Source organism: Hydra vulgaris, chromosome 10 (genome assembly GCF_038396675.1).
Source record: "Hydra vulgaris chromosome 10, alternate assembly HydraT2T_AEP".
Classification (NCBI taxonomy): domain Eukaryota; kingdom Metazoa; phylum Cnidaria; class Hydrozoa; order Anthoathecata; family Hydridae; genus Hydra; species Hydra vulgaris.
This window is the reverse complement of record NC_088929.1, coordinates 13,819,024-13,834,999: the sequence shown is the minus strand read 5'-3', so window position 1 is coordinate 13,834,999 and position 15,976 is coordinate 13,819,024. Positions and strand designations below refer to the sequence as shown.

The window sequence follows — 15,976 nt, the reverse complement described above, 5'->3', positions numbered from 1 at the left end:
TCTCGAACTTGTACAACAAAAGTATGAGGAAATCTGCCTTTTTTCATAGTTATTCTACTTTTGTTTATTTCGTGTACACGCTTTATTGCAACCTTTTTATGAAATTTGGCTTGTGCATAGAAAATGAACAATTTTACTATAAATAGAGTCGATCCCAACCATGCATAAAATTCATATTAAAGAAAAAGGCTTAACAATTTTTTTTTTTTAAATAATTTAACTTTATATTTAAAAAAATAAACATTACAAAAAAAAAATTCCATAAATAAATCTAAAATTGACAAACAAATATTAAACTTTATTAAAAAGATCACTCAGCGTTAAACAATTACAACAAAACAAAGTTTAGAACCTCCTTAAAACAAGGAGGTATTTACAACTTTAAAAAGATGCAATTGCTAAACATAATATTATTTAATAAAATTTTAAATCTTTGAATTAAGTTTCGTGTATTTTAAGATATTAGAACTTGTATTTTTTTAAACCAAAGTTTCTCCAAAATACAAACTTTAATTTCACTCAAATTACACGGTCTGATTTGTTGTTGCATTTTTAGTAAAAAATTAAAAGGCTGGCTTATGTTTGAAAGCTTGAGTTCTTGTTTATGATTTATGTTTGCACTTTGAAATTTTTTCCTATTTCATTAAAATAGTTTAATAATAGTTAGATTTTTCTTGTATACTTACATTGAGTTATACCAGATTTTTTGCTAACTGATTGCCTGCTTCAGTTTATTCCAATACTGAAATAGGCTTTCAGATAGCCATAAGTCAACATAGTACTATAAATAACCTAAAATTTTGCAAAGTGGAAATTCAAAGCGGAAATTCAAAGATTTGTAATTTTGTATATATTATAATTGCAATCAATAAAAATAAAGAAATAGCTTTTTATTAGTAAAGTTTATCAGTTCTCTTTCTTTTTTAATTTATTCACTTGATCTTTCCTTACTGAGTCAGTAGTTTCTTTTTGTAAATTATTGTAAAATAAAATATTTATAACAATAAAAAGTCCAAATTTGATTCTTAATTTTTGGTAATTGTAACAACACTGCTATAACAAAACTTCAATTTGTTCTGCAAAAGATTTAATTTAAAAATAATGACTGCAATGTTTGATTAGAAATGGAGAAACAACATCAAGAATACTGAAAAAATACAAATAATAAAAAAAAAATACAAATACAAAAAAAATAAATAATAAAGGACAGACAGAGGTTGATTTGGACATGTAAGTCCACATCTGGATAATATTTTCAGGTATTTATTATTATAAATATTTTGGTTTGTAGAAATCATTTTTGATCACAAGCTTGATATTGAAATGTTTTTTTTTCCAATTGTTTAGCAACATAACCTGCTATAGTAACAGCAACTTCTACGCAATCTTCAGAAAGCCGACAATCTAATATCTCTGTTGACAACAAAGCAACACTTTGCAAAATATTTTCAAAATTAGAATTTTGAAATGTCTGATAAATATTTTCTTCCCAGAAATTAATAAATAATGTCGTGAATTCTGTTTGGAATTAAGTGTGATAACATATGAAACAATGATAGCAATAGTGCTGTTTTATTTCTTTCAGGAAAATAACTCAATATCACAGCTGGTATTGTTTTATTAAATATCGCTTACGCAAAGTTGATATCTTGTTTGTTGCTTAGGACGGAGAACCTGATTATTAATTTTCCTTGATTTTTTTTAAGTTCCCATTTAGTAGTTGATCCTTTTTATGAATTTTATGAAACAAATTCTGTGCAATGTAACCAGCAAGAACTTCAACTTTGTCTCTGAACAAATCGAAAGAAATAAAAAAATATATATATTTTTGTTGCATTAAATAAGTCATCTCCAAGATATGCTTTATGAAACTCTGAAAATACATTAACATTGATATAATGAATTGGTAACAACAGCTCTTACTTTAAATCCAGATTGCTGCAATGAGGTAATATGATAATTTATTTTTGTTTTAACCATGAACCTGTTACACAAACTCTAGTTAATGTTCTCACAACATAAGAAACTTTGGAGACTTTTGCATTTATAAAAACAACAACACTTTTATAAAGATTACTTTCTGAATCTTTGCCATTAGGCTGATTTTTTCATTTACATCTTATCCGCAAAAAACATACAATCATTTGATACACAATTTTTGTTAAAGGTTTTTGTAACAAAAGCTTAATAGCTTTAAATGCATTTATGTCATTACATTAAGTCTTCCCTTTATAAACTATAAGATGGTAAAGGCAATTGTTCTAACAGTAATTATACAACTGTGCTAGAGAGTGTCATAAAGTTAGTGCATGACATATAATGGAAGTAAAATATGGAGGTTCCTATTAAGAAAAGTAGTATCTTATTTTATTTACTTCGTCAAAGTTGAATTCATACCATTAGCTTTATTGCTTATGTGGTCAAGAACATTTTCGAACATACTAGATTTAATTCAGTTTGTTGATATGCAATTATGACCATTCTAAAACCATTCAGGTAAAGACATATGATAGCCTTTATAGAACAATTAAACATCAAGATCTTTAATAACAGTTATTGATTCAAAAATAGATGATATGTCTGGAGCTTTATAGTAAACAACAGTATCATAAAGTTTTTAAAATGGCATGTAATCCTCAGTGAGAATGTTGTTCTGTAAACAAATCATTGAAGATTTAATCACCAACATTTTGAAAATCACCTAACTCATTTCTACCCAAATATCTTAAATATTTCTTCTTTTAGGGGTAACTTTAGCACCTTTAAAGTTGTTAAATTAGTTATTTTACGTCTCTACAGTTGAAGATTCCATTTCATGATGCATCTTTTTTAATAATTAATAAATTTATCATCTGCGTATTTAGATAGAACTTAATCTTTTCTATTAACAAAACATTGTTCTCGCATATCACTCTATTCAATAAAATTGATTATAAACTTTTTTGGATCAGGAGAGTAACCACTTTTACAGCTTGTGACAACATAATTATTAACCATTTTTATTACTAAAAAGATTTTTAAAAACCACAATAATATCGAGTTCTCTTTTATTTGTTATTGGAATTATCTCCACTTAAATAACATTGTATAAATAAGTCGTTCGACTATTTAAAGTAAAAAATAGACTGTTTTTTATCATTTTTATTTTTCTCTTCTCTAAATTAGTGAGTCTAATGGAATATAATAAAGAGGCTAATTAGCCAGTATATAATTAGAAATAAATATTACATGACTACCAAAGTATACACCAAATTTTGATATAATAATTGTTATAACTACATTACTTTAGTCAACCGTTTCAAACAATAGAAAATAAGTCATAAAAAATCTGGCTTTTAATCTTTTACTAAAAAATGCAACAAATCAGACCGCTTTTTTTTGAATGAAATAAATGATAAATATTACTGCGAACCCACAATTAAAACGGACGTTAAAATGGCCTATTTTAGACATTTCTATTAAATTAGTTAAGACCGTACTAATAAGGATCTTTTCTGTAGTATGCGTCCTGTCATTGTTATTCTACAAAGACAACCCCTCAAACCATGATGATGAGCTGTAGTGGTTGTACCTGAGCGTGATGCTAAGCTCGTGGAAATCATAAGATTTCTACGAGTTATAGATGAACGTTCCATCCGACTCTCGAGACGGATGGGGGTACCGCCACCAGCTGAATGGTTATGTTACAATTATGGAAACTTAATCTGCAATGTTAACAAAGCTGTCTGTTTTTTTAAATTTGTTTGCGAATAACTTATTAGCAAAAGAGGGTGCCTAAAAATGCTAATCTTTTCAAAAAATACGCTCTATACAGCGCTTTTACTGGACAACATGTCCATTGTAATTTCCTAAACAGGTCTACAAAAAAAAAAGTTTTTTTCTTGTAGCATGAAATATTCAAATTGATTTAATTTATTTTTTCGAAGCTGATAATCATATAATCATAGAAGCTGATAATCATTTTTTTTCCCGTCAGGCATGTAACATGATGACTTATTTAGATCAACATCAGTGTAAACATAATCCTTACTCATTTTATTATACCTGTGGTTGTTTTACACCTGTCAGACAAAGACTAAACATCAATAATTTTTTAAAAGTAGCATATAAATCGCATTTTAACATTAAACTTTGTGACTAAGACCAAAGGCGGGCTCAACAATTTCCAGGTCATCTCTGCATGTGAGAGAGTTGAGCAAAAAATGAGTTTGTTACTGCATTTAAAAAAATAGCTTATTTAAAGTTCTGGTGACAAGATCTTCGTGATCTTCTTTCAGTTACCTTGTTTATAATTGTTTGTCATTGTAAGATTGTGAAAGATAATTTTTAATTTTATAACTGCTATATAATTGTACAACGACAAACAAATGCAAACAAAAAAAAAAAAAAAAAAAAAAGCGACACTAGATACAAAAAGACGAGGCCAATTTTTTTCATTACGGACAAGGCCAATTTGATTCATACGGTGCAAAAAATCTGTGCACTTCAGGAACCTGTGCTGAGTCACTCAATATTGAACGACAAAACAATAAAAGCAATAAAAGCAATGACACTCACGTGTAAGGCTGGTTTTGATGATGCTACTGGCCAAAGCATCTATAATAATATCAAAACCTTTTATTCAGATTTTACATTATCTTGGTAACACTCTCTTCAGGATTTAAAATAGACTGATTATTGGTTTGACACTGTTAGACTATATGTGTCCCTTTATCCATGGTATTACATGGCTCAATCAGTTCATAAAGCATTGATACATGGGCATCACATAATTAAAAGCCCTACATTATCCATCGAACTTATGTTAGAGGAAACCAAAAGACTCCTAATTCCAGTGATCCTGTTATTTCATCTAAGTTAATTTTAATTAATATTAAGCTAAAAAAAGCGTTAATCAACGCATGGCCTACTGTTATTATACGGCCTGATTTGTTGCATTTTCCGTAAAAAATTAAGAGGCCAGTATTTTTACGGCGAATGTTTATTTTATTAAGGTGGTCGAGGAATACTTGAGATAATCATCATGTAATTACATTATGCTAAAATATTTTTCGCTAACTGATTCCCTGTTTCAGTATATTCCAATAACATATGAAATACTGAAATAGGTCTTCAAATAGCTATGTATCAAAATAATACTAAAACAAACTTACATATTGCAAAGACTACTTACAACTCTTATGAGGAAATAAAACAAAGGTTTGTAATTTTATATTAGGTATGTCAAATCCCGTGTTTTACGGAACCGATTTTTGTGCTAAAAAACTGCTCCACGTTTTTAGAACTTAACGTTTAGGCTGTATGGTAGGATGGTGTTTTGTAGCATACTTTTTTAGAACTTTATATTAACTTAGAAGTTTTTTTAAAAGTAGAATAGTTGAAATTTTTTAAAGAGTATTTTTTTATTATATTGACGAAAGTTAAAGTATTATTTATTGATATCAAAAAGTGTGTTGTACTTCTGTGCTTAGTAAATGTTGAAGATATTATTATTTTTTTTTCTATCCTATTCTTTTTTTAAGTTTATACATTTTCTATGCACATGCCAAATTTCAAGAATTTAATTTAACTAGCAGATACCCTATTTTTATCCTCACTTTTGTACCTAAATTTTGTTTTTCTGACTTCTGTTTGGGGAGGGGGGGTACTGAAGGTTACTCAATATTCGTTTTTATAAGCCAATATTAATTGTTATTAAAAAATTTATGTGATTTTTCTATACAATGATTTTGTGATATAAGTACTAATATTACATTTATAAAGTATCAATGTAAAAAATAACATTTTTTATATATTAAATCAATAATACATGTTTTTTGCTCAGTCTAATCACATTATTACATTTTTAAAAAGCTTTATATCATATAATAATATATTATATTGCTTTTTTATGTATTTAGAATATATCATATATTAGTAATATACTAATATTTGTTTAAAAATGTATAGACATATAATATATTTATAGTATATTAAATTTAATATACTATTTCTAGTATATTATATTTCTAGTATATTATATATTTAATATATACTATATTATAGTATATATTAAATATATACTATAATATAATATATATTTAATACATACTATATCAATAATAATTATGAATGATATGATTCCGATACAGCAATGACAGTCTTGCACAATAGCAGAATAGAAAAACTTAAAAAAAACACAGAAGGCTATTACTATTTCTTACTGGACTAGAAAAGAAAATGATTCTGAAGCTGTTGATTATTATATGAAATAGTTCCAGCTAGTTGCTGACATCGTAGTTGATGTTTTCATTGAGTTGATGTTTTCCTAATGTTGCCATTATTTTTTGACTATTGGACATGCATTTTATTATCTTACTACTTGAATTCACTATTTTTTGACTATATATATATATATATATATATATATATATATATATATATATATATATATATATATATATATATATATATATATATATATATATATTATATATATATATATATATATATATATATATATATATATATCTATATATATATATATGTAGTGTGCAGCAAGTAGTAATACATGCAAAAAAATATACAGCGAGTAGTCGAACTTTAAAAAAAAAATTTACAGTGAGTAGTGGAACTTGCAAGAAAAATAACAGCGAGTAGTGGAACTTGCAAAAAAAAATTGCAGCGAGTAGTGGAACTTGCAAAGATATGTACACTAAGTTGTGGAACTTGCAAAATATATGTACAGCGAGTAGTGGAACTTGCAAAAATATAAAGCGAGTAGTGGAACTTGCAATTTTTTAGATAGACGGGTCTAGCTTACATTCACGTCGTGTCTATTGTTAGCAATGAATATTATATAGTTTCATTAAGGGAACTTAATATCTTAATCATTAACTTAAAGCCAGGATGTAAACTAATTTAAATAATATTATAAAACGTTTTTTGTTTTTAAAATTTTTTTTTAAGGTAAGAGGGGGAGCCATCTATAACTATTACTAAGCATTATGTGATGTATTTTGAATTTTGGTAAAAGATGTTTTTATGTTAGAGTTTATTAATTTAATTACATTTAAATATTTTTTCGAATCTCATTAAAAATATAATTTTTTTTTAGGTTGTAAAAGAGGGGGGGGGGCAATGACACGCCCCCTTCCCCATATACACCCCTTGAAACAACGGGTGCGCTACTAGTAATGTTGTAAAGTAGTAAAATATAATTTTTGATTTGATACTAGATTTCTTTTTAGTTATAAAGATAAGTATTTATAAAAAAAAAGAGTCATTTTTGATAATAGGGTGTTTGAAACCTCACCCTTACATCCACCCAAAGACAATGATAAAACTTCGATATTTGACTTTGGTCTGATAGCTAATTCAAAACATCTTCGATATAAAAATTTACATTTTCATTTAAAAAAAACACTTTTTTATAAATATTGTTAGTCTTAATTGCCAGTATAGATGTTGGTTTTGTGCCCCCTCTTGCCCCCGGATATGCCCGTAATCTAGAAACCTTTATAAATTTGTAGATAACTCTTCTATCTATCTTTCGATACCAAGATATAAACTTTTGGATAAGAATTGATTAAGTTATAATAGTTTTAGTTAATAAAAACTTTATTTTGACCACAGTTTCTTCAACAAATCCTAATATCAAAAAATCGGTACTTAAAACGTCATAACTTTTTGTATGGTGGTTTGATTTTGAAAATTTTTTCACTTTTGGAATATTGAAATGAAGCTCTTTTTAATGATATATAACAATCTTGGTTTGATGAGTTTAAAAATTTCATGTAACATACCTATTTAGGATTTGAGAAAAAATCTTTTATTAGCTATCAGTTCTTTGTCTTTTTTTAAATTCTTTTACCTGATTTTTTCTTACAGAATCTGTAGTTTCTTTTTGTAAGTTATTATAAAAAATATTAATAACAATTCGAGATCCATATTTAATTCCCCATTCTTGGTGATTCTCGCATGTAAAATCAACACTACTATAAAAACTTTTAATTGATAAAGAATAACTGCAATGTTTGATTAGAATAGGAGAAATAATATCTAGAATACTAAAAAGATGACAAATAGAATCAGACAAGGATTGACTTGGACATATAAGTCCACCTCTGGATAATATTTTCAGATATTCGTTATTAAAAACATCTTGGTCTGTAGAAACCATTTTTTGACCACAAAATAGACCTTTAAATCTTTTTATCAATTTTTTAGCAATGTAGCCTGCTCTAGTAACAGCAACTTCCATGCTATCTTCAGAAAGCTGACACTCTAATATCTCTGAAGACAACAATGCAATATCTTGCATAATGTTTTCTAATGTAGAGTATTCAAATGTTTGATAAATATTTTTATCCCAGAAATTAATATCTTCCTTTAGAAGACTTCTTACTGCTAAAATCTTTTCACTGTTGCAAACTTCTAAAAGACTTACAAGAAATCGACCGCCGCTCATTTTTCTATACTTACTAAAGCGCAGCTCTAAAGGATCACTTTGTAACCTGGAAGTAAGAACAAATGTATAGCTTTCTTTAAGCAAATCATCAATAAGAAATGCAGTTGCACGTAATGTTGTGATAAGAACATGAGAAGTTTGTTTGGTTAAAGTAAAACATTTATAAATATGTTGACCAAATTTCAATCCAATTTGCTATTTCACTACAAAATGTGGGTTTTTTATCTCTTTTTACAGCAGCATTGCCGAGCTGATTGGATGTATTAAACATCTGCTTTGAATTAAGTGTGATAAATAACTTATGAAACAATGATAAAAATTGTGCTGCATCATTTCTTTCAGGAAAATAACTTAGTATCATTAACTCTGAAAATGCATTAACATTGGTAGAATGATTATCTGTAACAATTGCTCTCACTTTAAAACATGATTGTTGCAATGAGGTAACGCACTCATCAATTTCTTTTTTCAACCATGATCCTGTTGTGCAAATTTCAGGTGATGATCTCACAATATAGGGAATAGCTTTTTGAAGCCCTACAATCATAAAAACAACAACACCTTTATAAAGGTTACTTTCTGAATCTTCACCAATATATTTCCCACTTTGATATTGGGCTGATTTCTGCAGATCATTTCATCCACAAGAAGCACACAATCACTTGATATACAATGTTTTTGTAACAAAACTGTTATAGCTTTATACGCATTTATATCACCAATTTGGATTTTTCTAAGTAAACTAAAAGATGGTAAAGGTAGTTGTTCTAACAATAACTTATAAGACTGTGCTGAAGTGTGACGTAAAATTAGCGCATAACGTATAATGGATGCAAAATATGGAGGTCTGCCTTGCGGTGAATAGTATCTAATTTCATTTAACTCTGTCGAAATTGAAATCATATCATTGGCTTTATTTCTCATATAGACAGGAAAATTTTCTAACATACTACTGTTTGTTAAAATGCAATTATTACCACTACTAAACCATTCAGGTAAAGAAATATGATAGCCTTTATATGACAATGAAACATAAAGATCTTTATTTATAGTTATTGAATCAAAAACATCAAAACATAGCATATAATAAACAACACTATCATGAGTTTTTTAAATGAAAAACCTGGCGGAGAATGTTGTTCTGTCAAAAAATCAAGATTAATTATTTTATCAACACTTTGAAAATCTTCAAACTCATCTTTTCTTAAATATCTCAAAGTTGGTTCTTTTCGGGGCAACTTTGGAACCCTTAGAGTCGACGATCCACTTATTTCATCGGTTTGAATAGTTGGAACTGGAAGAAGATTCCATTTCAAGGTGCATCTTTTTCCATAATTAATAAATTTTTCATCAAAATGATTTACACAAGTAGCTGAATATTTTGATGGAGCCCAACAAAGTATATCCATCGTTCTCGCAAATCAAGTTCTTCAGGAAAATGAAATGTTGACTTTTTTGGACCATTAGAGTAATCAGTTTTACAGTTCGTAACAACACATTTATTAACCATTTTATTACTAAAACAAATCAAAAAAATGTAACACATTTTTAAATATAAAGTTCACTTACATTTATTATTAGAATTATCTCCACTTAAATAACATCGCATAAAAAAGCAGTTCGACTATATACAGTAACAATAATAGACTGTCTGTGTGTCTATTTCATTATTCCACTCTCCAATGGAGTATAATGAAACAGGCAATCAGTCAGAATGCATTCACATAATAATCAGTTCAGAATATATTACATATTAAATGACTATAAAAGCATAAACCAAATGCATACAAGCAAATATTTAAATAGTAATTGTTACAATATTTTAATTCAATATTTTATTCAACACCTTTGTATAATATTCACTGGTAAATATATTGTTATCGTTGTTGTTAATAATAAACCATTTCATACATAATTTAAAATTTAGAAATAAGCCATGAAAAATCTGGCCGCTTAATTTTTCACGGAAAATGCAACAAATCAGGCCGTATAATAACAGTAGGCCATGATCAACATTACACCTAAAAAATCATAAAACATTTTCTTCAGAAGTTTTTTTTTTTTTTGTTTGTTTGTTATTTTACCTCCCCAAGGCCCAGAAGGCCACTACAGATGAGGAGGCTACTTAATTGTGGTTATAACCCTCTCTCAACTCTATAACTCCGAAACACGAACCTTGACGAACAAGACCGCTGCGCGGAGAAACAAGTTGAGCGCGGTACTACCAGGGACGTGGTAGGGATCGAACTCGGAACCTCTCGCTTATGAAGCGAGCGCTCTACCACTACACCACTACCGTTTTATAATTATTTAAACAATCTTTAAATGATATTATATAATTTTTGGTAAAATTTTATGCTGAAAATGTTTTCTTCCACAATTTTTTGTTTTTATTATTGCTAAACCATTATTTACCTAAATACTTAATTGTTATTCTATTCAGGTGGGTCGAAAATCCGATAAAATTCATTCAAAAATCAATTTACCTCTTTGTAACTAAGGAAAGTATCAGGTAACTAAGCAATATAAGTGTCCATAGCAACTAAACAATAAAAATTTATTACTTTTATAAGAAATGTGATCTCATATTGGAACTCATACCAAGTTTAGTGAATATAGCACTCGTAAAATATCTGCAAATACCAAAAATAGGTTGTTACTAAGCAAAATAAAGGTATCCATAGTAACGAAATGAAAAAATATTACCTTCATAAGAAGCGCAGACTTGATATTAGTACTCATGCTAATTTTAGTGAATATAGCCCTATTATTAAATTAGTCATGAATTTTGTCCAGTAAAAGTGAATTCTGGCCCACTGTGTAACCGTCTCATTAGGCCAGGTGAATAAAAATGAGCAATTGCTTTTACTCAGTAATTGATCAGCTTTACGTGAATAAAAACTAAGGAGTTTTGCTTAAATTTTTATTTCGTAAAGTTAAGCAATTTACTCAGTAATTGTTCAGTTTTACGTAATAAAAAAGTTAAAAAAAATTAGAGAAGTTTTTATTCAAGTAAAGCTGACCAATTACTGAGTAAAAGCAATTGGACATTTTTATTTACCCGGCCTATTAAATTATGAGCTAATTTGAAGAATTTATTATTTTTTATTAAACTAGCATCATTTTGGTTTATATATACACTCGATAAGTAAGTATATATAAACCAAAATATGTTTATCGTTAACTTTTACAGATACTCTAACTTTTTCAAGAAGATTTGTATATAACTGATTAACTTAATGAAAGTTAAATGCGTCAGCTATTTAGACAGCAACATCGCTATCTCGACGTCTGTCCTGCCGATTTTAATTTAAAGTGAGTTATTATTTTACTAAAGAGTGCCTTAAAATTAATGCAAGGCTTAAATTTCCGCTATTTATGTAGGAAAATGTAGACAACCTTAAAAAATTTTTCTAAGGTTAGTAAAAATTGAGCGTTACCCGATAGAACAACGTGTCTTCATAATTAAACAATATAGTATACTTTGCCAACTGTATAGAGATTAATAGAAAAATTCCGGGAAACAGGATCCGTTGAAAACGCCAAACACACTGGTCGTCCAAAAACAAGTCGTTCAAATGTCAATATCAAAGCAGTGCGTAAGAGTATCGGTGACAATCCAGGAACCTCAGTTCGGCGTCGTGAACAAGAAGTGCAAATTTCAAAAAGCTCTCATAAAACTCAATTAACACAACAACTGAAGGCTAATGACCATGCACAGCAAAGAGAGTTTGTTGAATGAATTACTGAGCATCAACAAATGGATGCTGATTTTTCGAGCAAAAACATCCTAAGTGACGAAACACATTTTCGCTTTGACGCTTTTGAGTTTCCACATGCATCCACAACGTGTCACTGTTTGGGGTGAAAAGCTGGTCAACCAGTGACTGTTACTGGTGCTCAATATGGCGACATGATAACTCTGTTCTTTTTGCCGAAATAATTTCAACAAGAAGGTGCCGCATACCATACAGCCCGTGAAACACTTCTAGCGTTAGCTAGAAGCTTTACTAGTATTTAAAACATTATTTAAAAAATATATAACGCGTTATAGCGTTATATATTTTTTAAATAATGTTTTAAATATTAGTAAAGCTTTTCAGAAAGTTACAGGATCGCACTAAGTATCATAGAGTCACAGCAATCGTTTTAAGTGAAATATTATTCTGAAAAAGAGTTTTAGCTATATAATAATAGTACAAATTGTTGATGTTGCTATGCTCGTATACACGCATATTTTTTTTATGTGACAAGTTTAAAATTTTTGAAAAAGTTGCCTTGTGGCCAGTAATAACTATAGCCTCCCTCCCCACGCGGCTGCGGTCCTGTATGACCTTGACTACGCTACTGCGGATATCCGAGTTCTTAATCACCCTAAAATAATAGACACATTTTTTCTTTTAGCAATATAGTTAAAAGATCAAAAGTCATCCTTTCTAAAAAATTCTTAAAAAAAGTTACTTTTAATAGGAGGAATTGATTAAAATGAGTCAACGTGATCCAAATAAAGGTAAAGTAAGGTCCGTTGAGATTCGTCCAAAGTGCTTCATTTAGGTCCGGGGGCTTGTTTTGACGATTCCTTAGATAACCATAGTTTTATATATACAAAAAAGTTTATACTTTTGTGAAGTTAATTGTTTAACTCATGTTCAGAGAAAATTACTTTTTTTACAAGGTAAAAGTGTATGAAAGGTTAATAATTATGTATACAATGTATTTGAAGTGTATGAATGTGAAATAGTTTAAACAAGTTATAAAAAATGTATGTATAGTATATAAATATATTTTTTAATTTGTAAATTTTTTTATTTATAAAAATGTATGTACAAATATAGTATGTGCCATTAGTTATGGGCATACTACATACAACCTAGAAGATTATATGTATTATACATATATCTCATTAACTTAAGCATACCCTAAATTTAAAACTTATATTTGTTTTAACTAATTCAATTATATAATTCTATTTTGTAAAAACTTTAATAATATTTAGTTAGATTTAATAATAAAAGTAATTTAACATAAACTCTATGAAAATTTAAGCATTTTTCATAGTGTTTAAGTTGAATTACTTTTGGGCATCTCAGATGGTATACTAGCTGATACATTAGGAAGTACATCTAGTGATAAACTAGATATTATATTACTAAGTGAAACGTGGTTCAATGATAAGTCTGTTATAAACATTGATAGGTATAACTGCTACACACAAAAACAGAGAGTATGGTGAAAATAGCGGTGGAGTAGTGTTTAATGCAAAATTTATCACAATATGCGTTAGTCATTTAGCATTATGTGACAATGAAATAGAGCAGATATGATCAGAACATTTATTAGTTAGATGTATTTACAGACTGCCAAGTAGTCCAAAAAGCGTAAACACTAAAATCATTTCAGTGCTTGGAACAGCCAAAAATCTAGTAGACCCCCAAAAAAAATACGCTGGATTAATTACAACTGGTGATTTTAATAACCACACATAGAATGGGATGAAGATAATGCAACAAAACTGAAACATAATTGTGAAGTTAATATAAATTTTATTGATAATTTAAATGAAAACTATATTGAACGATGTATTTTTAAACCAACATTACAAATATCTGATCGTGAACCTCCAAACACACTTGATTTACTAATTACAGATAACTGTAAAAGAATTAGAGTTGTGAAATAGACACACCACTTGAACAAATAGTAAAACCACACTATGTATTACAATTCAACTATGAAATTCAAGGTTTTGACACTATCAATACACAATACAATCGTAAAGATAAAATTGGTAATTAATAAATTGGTATGAATTGTTCAAGGCTTTAAACGTGAACCATTGTTGCAATTCTTTCATACAAAAATAAAATGAGTTAAAGCTGAATATTCAAAAAAAAAATAGCGAGATATGATCAAAAAGTTAAAAAAGACCCATGTATAACAGCCAAAGTTAAATTGTTAATACATAAAATAAAAAATTTATGGAGCCAAATTAAGAGCTGGTAAATTCAAATATCTGAATATATATTAAACAAATACAAAAACGGTAACAAATTTAGTCAAAAGCCAGTTAAAAGAATCCACTATTGATTATGTGAAAAAGTTTATAAATAATGCAAAAAAAAAAAAAAATCAAGATAATTCTACAAATATGCAAAAAAGACTCAAAAAAACATCGGTAAAATACTATCAATGAAAAACCATGCAAAGGTACTCACATCTGACATGAGATTGTTGATATATTAGACAAAAGTTTTCAATCAGTTTTTGTAAAGTTCTGGAGTTAGAAACACATATTAATTTTTTTTTTTAATGGCATTGTATTAATGTTATTACAACTAAGGCAGTTCAGCAAAAACTGGATGTTAACAAAGAATGTGGTAGTAATGGTATTAATCCTTATGTACTTAATTATGGAGGCATTTATAAAGGCATTTCTAGAAAATCACGCACAGAAACTCGTTTATGTTTTGTCTATTATTTTCATAATGATAAAACTGACGATCTCCAATTTGTTCTCATTTAATTCTAACCTATATAAATATTTTGTAAACAAAAAATAGTATACATTAGTAATGTTAACAAAGAATAAATTAAGTTTGAAACAGAATCACGCACAGAACAGAAAAATTCAAATTTTAATTACTAGATAAATAACCCTTAATTTCTCAAAAAATAAAAGTTTTAGTGTTATATATTTTTTAAATGGTGTTTTAAACATTAGTAAAGCTTTCCAGAAAGTTACAGGATTGCACTAAGTATCATAGAGTCACAGCAATTGTTTAAATGCAGTTCATGAATGATCACGCATGGAAGTCACGCATCAGGGAACTTGCGAGTTTGTTAATTTCATGTAGATATTAAAAAAAAAAATTGCTTATGAGTATTTTAAGTGAAATATTAAACTTCTACAACTCATATTTAATATATTTTCAATGGGAAATGGCAGTTATCAATTATTTCTAGCTAAAGTATAGTTTTTTGAAAATTGTTGTTTATTTTCAAACTGTAGGAATATTATTACGCAAAAAAAATAAAATGATCAAAATATATATTAAATTTATTCATGTAGCATAAAATATGATAAATGTATTTTTGTTATAAATGTTTTTAAAGAAAATCATAATAGTATGCATATTGCTTTAAGTCCCAGTTTTTAATTGCTAAAACAAATAAAAATAAAAAATCACGCTCAGAAATGGAAATCCCCATAAAAGAAGCGATAATGACTCATCTCTTGGAAAATAAATTGCTGTCAAAAAATCAACCTGGCTTCATAAAAAATAAAGCCTGTGTAACAAATTTACTAGAACCATTAGAAATTTTAGCAGCAAGAGTGAGTGAAGGTTTTGGGGTAGATATGATTTATTTGTATTTTGTCAAAGCCTTTGATAAAGTTCTACATAAACGACTGTTGAAGCTTATGGTATCTAAGGTATTACTTGACTGGATATCGTCTTTTTTAAATGATCAAAGGCAAAGAGTTGTAATGGGTAAATACATGTTACCATGGCTTAAGATTTTCAATGG

The 15,976-nt window shown here is 28.1% G+C and overlaps 1 non-coding gene across 1 annotated transcript; it reads left to right on the top strand.

The window, feature by feature from the left end:
- The first annotated feature begins 3,469 nt into the window (after window positions 1–3,469).
- Window positions 3,470–3,679, top strand: LOC136086657 (small nucleolar RNA U3). Its single transcript, XR_010641502.1, has one exon. It is a non-coding gene; the product is annotated as a small nucleolar RNA U3 (small nucleolar RNA).
- The last annotated feature ends 12,297 nt before the right edge of the window (window positions 3,680–15,976 follow it).